Source organism: Plectrocnemia conspersa, unplaced genomic scaffold (genome assembly GCF_051122295.1).
Source record: "Plectrocnemia conspersa isolate PC_06_02 unplaced genomic scaffold, ASM5112229v1 ptg000002l, whole genome shotgun sequence".
NCBI lineage: Eukaryota > Metazoa > Arthropoda > Insecta > Trichoptera > Polycentropodidae > Plectrocnemia > Plectrocnemia conspersa.
In genome coordinates, this window is record NW_028277166.1 from 57,534 (window position 1) to 63,875 (window position 6,342).

A 6,342-nucleotide genomic window follows, 5' to 3' on the forward strand; every position below is an offset into this window, starting at 1 on the left:
GTTGGGTAAGGGGAATGCGTCACCTACAGTTACGTTATTTAATTTGCGGTAGTCTATCACGATCCGCCATTTTTTAGTTCCAGAAGCATCCATTTTCTTGGGGACTACCCATAGTGGAGCTGACCATGGAGAAGATGAGGGTTTTATAATATTTTGGTCTAACATTTCTGTAATTTGTTTGTCAACTTCTTTTTTATGTACCTCGGGGTATCGGTATGACTTAGTGTAGATGGGGATTTGCGATGTTATCGGTATCTCGTGGGAAATCGTGTTTGTTTTGGATAATGGATCATCTTTTAAATGAAATATACGATTAAATTCAGAACATAGTGATATAATAGAATGGGATTCCTCTTTATTAAGATGTGCGACTCGAAGTTGTTGCACTACTCTATCGTTACGTGTTATATCTATTTTGTCACTTTTTTGAAAATAAAGGAAACTTTTAGTTTCGTCGAATGGTTCTAGAATTATGTTAGTATTTGTCAGCTTTACTTCTTTATCACTACAATTAAGTATTGTAGCATAAGCTTGGGATTTTTCATTTACAGAAGTAATGGCTCGCGACAAATAGACATCAGGGAGTAATTCTGTTTCAGGCAAGATTCCTGTTTTTATTTCCGGATTTAAGACATTTAATAAAACTATTGTTTCAGTTTTAGGGTTTAACGTAACTTGTTTATCAGAATAATGGTGTAGAATATTTAGTCTCTTATCTCTAACGAGTAGGTAATTATTTTCGTAATCTATTATTGCCTTGTTTGATTTTAAGAAATCGTTTCCTAATATTCCGTCCAAGGGAATGTTTGTTTGATTAGGTGCGATAATATGAGCTTTATGACGAATTATATATTCATCGAAAGGGAAAGTCAGTTTGATAACTCCTAATGTTTTTGTTGGGTTATCAGAATTATCTATACCACGAAGGGTTACTTTTATTGATTCGTCGACTATATCTTCACTTTCTAATGAGTTTAATTTTACGATTGATATATCCGCTCCGGTATCGATAAGAAATTTAAGAGGTCTATCTGCTTGATAACAATCTAAAGTTACAAAAGCGGTTGTATTTTTCAATGTTAATATTCTGCCTTCAATGTTTTTTATATTCCGGGACACGGCAGCTGTCTCGGAATTCCTGGAGTTTAAATGATCGCGACTTTGATTAGATTGATTTTTACCGTATTTTTCATTGTTATATATTCTAATTCTACATTCGTCAATCGTGTGGTTATTCCTTTTACAATAACGACAGAATTTTGATGGATTTTTACTCGCGCTAAATTGGTTTATTTTTCGTTCCTCTTTGATATTTATGTTATTGTAGTTATTTTGGTATCTTGGAAATCGGTTATTATTATTTCGACATGTAGAAGCATTATGTCCGCGTCGTTTGCAAATGTTACATATTAAGGGTGAACTGATATGCATTTCTCTGAATGCGGTTAGAAACTTTTCTTCTTCTAATGCTGTATTAGAAGCTTCTGAAAGAGTTTTAGGTTTCGTAAGTCTAACAGGAGTTGAGAGTTCCGGATTTAATCCGAATATGAAAGTATTTAAGGCACTATCTTCTATTTGTTTAATACGTCCAAATATTTCCTTTTTATCTATAACTGATAGCCTTATCGATCCTATTAAATTGTTAGTACAGATTTCTACTTTTTGGATGAAATTTATGACTGGTTCTCCTGGTTTTTGTTTACAATTTCTAAGTTCGTATTCTAGTTGTGATGAATGTTTATTTTCTCCGAACGAGGAGATTAAAAACTCTTTAAATTCTTCGTAAGAATCATATTGAAAATTCGCTATGGAATATTTAGCTTTGCCTGTGACATTATGAATTATGTATTTTAGTAAAATTGGTTTTAGTTCTAAGGAACAGAGGTTTATCGCTGTGTCACAGTCGTTAATAAAAGGATAGAGATCTTTTTGACTTCCATCGTATGTAGGTACGAATTTCATAAGTGTATCGAGAGAGAGATTGATCGATCCATTTTTGGAGTTGTTAGTAACTATTGGAGATGTTGGAATAGACATTTTTGATTATGTGGTTATGTATGTGTGTTATGTGTAGTTTAATATGAGATCAGAATGTATCGGTATGTAAATAATTTGGACAACCCGAAAATATAGCAAAGATAGACTCACAGTACTACGACGTTCTTGAACATCTTGTCTGGTGTGATGAGATCTTGCTGGATTCAGAGGTAGAACTTCCTTCGTCGTTGCGTTCGCTCAATCAGGGAATCTTCCGTCTGCCGAGTCTGCTGCTGTCGCGGCTTTTGCTCGTGCGGAATGTAGTCTTCTGAGGGGCTGTGCTGGTATGAAGGTCTTCGTTTTCTGAGTCTGCTGCTGTCGCGGCTCTTGCTCGAACGAGGTTTCTTCTGGGAAGTTGTTGATTCTCTCTACGTATTTCGTTTGAAATCGAAGGCTGCTCGTCTCGGGAGTTTCCTTCACGCAGATGTCCGTATGGCTGCTTTACTCGTCTTTGTATGGAAATCGAAGGTTTTACGTCTTCTATCAACTTGGTGGTGGACCCACAGGCGATGTTGATTTTCAGTCGTTTGATCTTCTTTGAGATTTCTTGACTTGACGATTTAAGTGAATTTTTGTTCGGGTCCCGGTTGAAAGACTAGAAAGTCTAACTCCGTAGTTTCAGGAGATGCACTTCTGTTGTTCCTTCTTCAGTTGGAGTGTCGGGATCCCATCCGCTGCCACCAATTTTATTTTTGTCATAAAGGAGCAAAAATAATGTTCTAATTCACTTATTGTAAAATTTTATTATTTTCATTTGTTGTCTCTAATAAATATTTGAATTAATTATTTACAGTCGAAACAACGTCTAGCGTTCGGCCTCCGTTCACAAATCCCACTCTGATTCTCCTTTTTACCAGTGGGTCGGGCCTATTTATACAGTTACATAAAAATTGAGAAATATCCTACGATAACATAAACAATAATATAATAATATATATAAAAGGATATTTAAGTGATAACATTATCTGTATATTTATAACAGTGTCCTAACTTTGCAAAATCAAATCCTACTGATAAATGTCGTATGCAAAAAGTGTTTAGAAACTTAATTTGCATTTAAAAACAATTTTTTTTTTTTTTTTTTGATAAAAACCGAGTTTTTTGGTATATAGACAGGGACCCTAAACGAGCTTATATGCGACTCTGCATACAGTTAACGCTCGTATTTGGTTTCTATTCAAGATATTGACTGCAATTTTTCAACAAAAATAAAGCTTTCGAATATGCTTACGATACAGTTAAGAAAAATTTAAAAATAATGAAAAGAAGGTTTTTTTTTCAAAACACGTTTAGTGTTATGAGTCGATCGACCCACTATACATACGCTTATAAGAATTGCAATATAGTTAAGGTCAGTGTAAGCTTATTTATACATATTTAAATTTAAATTTTTGTGACAGTATAAAATTCTTAAGCACCCTGTGTATGTTTGTTAGCAAAATCTATTGTGTCAATTTTTTGCAAAATGGCGACAAGTATAAAAATTCAATCACTCATAACTAAGTATTGGTAAATTGTAACAAAAAAATTGCTATACATGAAACGTTGAGAAGCCTAAAATACATCAAAATAAAATATAAAAAATATATAATTTTACTTCAAAACAAGCGATGTATCAGTTCGATCGTCCCCCATACTAGCCATTTTTAAACTTTCGGAAGAGTTAACGCTCTTAACTGCTCGGTTTTAAAGATAAAAATTAAATTTTTGGTATCGCATAGAACTACCCCGCGCCCCCTATACGTTACGTATTAAAAAAATATATAATTTTTTTTTTCAAAATGGCGGCTAATGTAAAAATTCAAAGTGTCATAACTTTGCAAAATTAAATCCTACTGAAAAATGTCGTATATAAAAAGTGTTTAGAAACTTAATTTGCATTTAAAAACAATTTTTAATTATTTTTTTTTAATAAAAACTGAGTTTTTTGGTATATTGACAGGGACCCCAAACGAGCTTTTATGCGACTCTGCATACAGTTAACGCTTGTATTTGGTTCCTATTTAAGATATTGACTGCAATTTTTTAACAAAAATAAAGCTTTCGAATATGCTTACGATACAGTTCAGAAAAAATTCTAAATAATGAAAAAAAGGTTTTTTTTCAAAACACGTTTAGTTTTATGAGTCGATCGACCCACCATACATACGCTCATAAGAATTGCAATATAGTTAAGGTCAGTGTGAGCTTATTTATACATATTTAAATTTAAATTTTTGTGACAATATAGAATTCTTAAGCAGCTGTGTATATTTGTTAGCAAAATCCATTGTGTCAATTTTTTGCAAAATGGCGACAAGTACAAAAATTCAATCACTCATAACTCAGTAGTGGTAAATTTTAACAAAAAGTTCGCTTTACATGAAACGTTGAGAAGCCTAAAATACATTAAAATAAAATATAAAAAATATAGATTTTTGCTTCAAAACAAGCGATGTATCAATTCGATCGTACCCCCATACTAGCCATTTTGAGACTTTCAGAAGAGTTAACGCTCTTAACTGCTTGGTTTTAAAGATTAAAATCTTAATTTTTAGTATCGCATATAGCTACCTTGCACCCCCTTATACGTTATGTATTAAAAAAATATATAAAAATTTTTTGCAAAATGGCGGCTAATGTAAAAATTCCAAGTATCATAACTTTGCAAAATAAAATCCTACTTAAAAATTCCGTATCCAAAAAGTGTTAAGAAACTAAATTTGCAATTAAAAACAATTTTTTTTTTTTTTTTTTTCATAAAAACCGAGTCTTACGATATATTGACCGAGACCCCGAACGAGCTTTTATGCGACTCTGCATATAGTTATCGCTCGTATTTGGTTTCTATTAAAGATATTGACTTGATTTTTTTAATGAAAATAGAGCTTTCTAATATATACTTACGATACAGTTTAGAAAAATAAAAAAATAATAAAAAAAAAGGTTTTCTTCTTCAAAACACGTTTAGTGTTATGAGTCGATCGACCCACCATACATACGCTCATAAGATTTGCAATATAGTTAAGGTCAGTGTGTGATGTATCAGTTCGATCGGACCCCCATACTAGCTATTTGAGACTTTCAGAATAGTTAACTGCTTGGTTTTAAAGATTCAAAGTTATATTTTTAGTATAGTATAGAACTGCTGAGCATCTCCTATACGTTTTGTATAAAAAAAAATATATTTATTTTTTACAAAATGGCGGCCAATATAATAATTAAATTGTCACAACATGCAAAATGAAATCCTATTGAAAAATGTCGTAAACAAAAAGTGTTCAGAAGCTTAATTTGCATTTAATTTTTTTTTTTTTAAGTAAAACGAGTCTTATAGTATATTGACTGGGCCCCCATACGAGCTTTTATGCAACTTGGCATATAGTTAACGCTAGTATTTGGTTCCTTTTAAAGATATAGACCTGAATTGTTGTTATAAAATAGAGCTTTCGATTATACTTATGATACTGTTTAAAAAAAATAAAAAAAATAAAGATTAGGGGGCGTAGCCCTAGGAGTTATTGACCTCGCGGATACTGAGACTCTTCGGTGAATCCTATTAGATTTTTTATTAAGTTATATTTACAATTTTGACTATATATGGACGATTGCGGCGTGACGTGTCTTGGGCTGATGGTGTGCAGTTGATGATGTTTAAGGGCTCTGTGGCTGCGTGCCGCGAGTGTCAGGAGTATTTTGCAGGGCCATCTTGACAGTCAGCCCACTCCTCGTCGGTGTCGTCGATCTACTAGCCAATCGCTGGGGTCGCTTCGTAGAATTCGAGAAATCGGATTCTACGAAGCGATTTTTTGCTTGTCCAGACTTTTGAATTCTACGGAAAGGGTTTGCTGTTATGATGATTAATCGCGTCCGTACCGTTTAGTCACAAAAGGGATTCTTTTAACGACCCGTGTTATGTGGTCAAAAGAAATCCCTCTTGTGCCATGATTTTTGTCTCATTGTTAATGCTTGAACGTTTTTGGTCACGGTCATCAACAATGAGACAATTGCCCTTTTTTGTGTGTAACTATTTGTTTGACTATTTGTGGGTATTTGGTTTCTATTCAAGATATTGACTGCAATTTCTTAACAAAAATAAAGCTTTCGAATATACTTACGATACAGTTAAGAAAAATTTAAAAATAATGAAAAGAAGGTTTTTTTTTAAAACACGTTTAGTGTTATGAGTCGATCGACCCACCATACATACGCTTATAAGACTTAAGTTGTTAAGGTCAGTGTTAGCTTATTTATACAGATTTAAAGTTGAATTTTGGTGACCATGTAGATTTCTTAAGCAACCTGTATATGTTCGCTATCAAAATC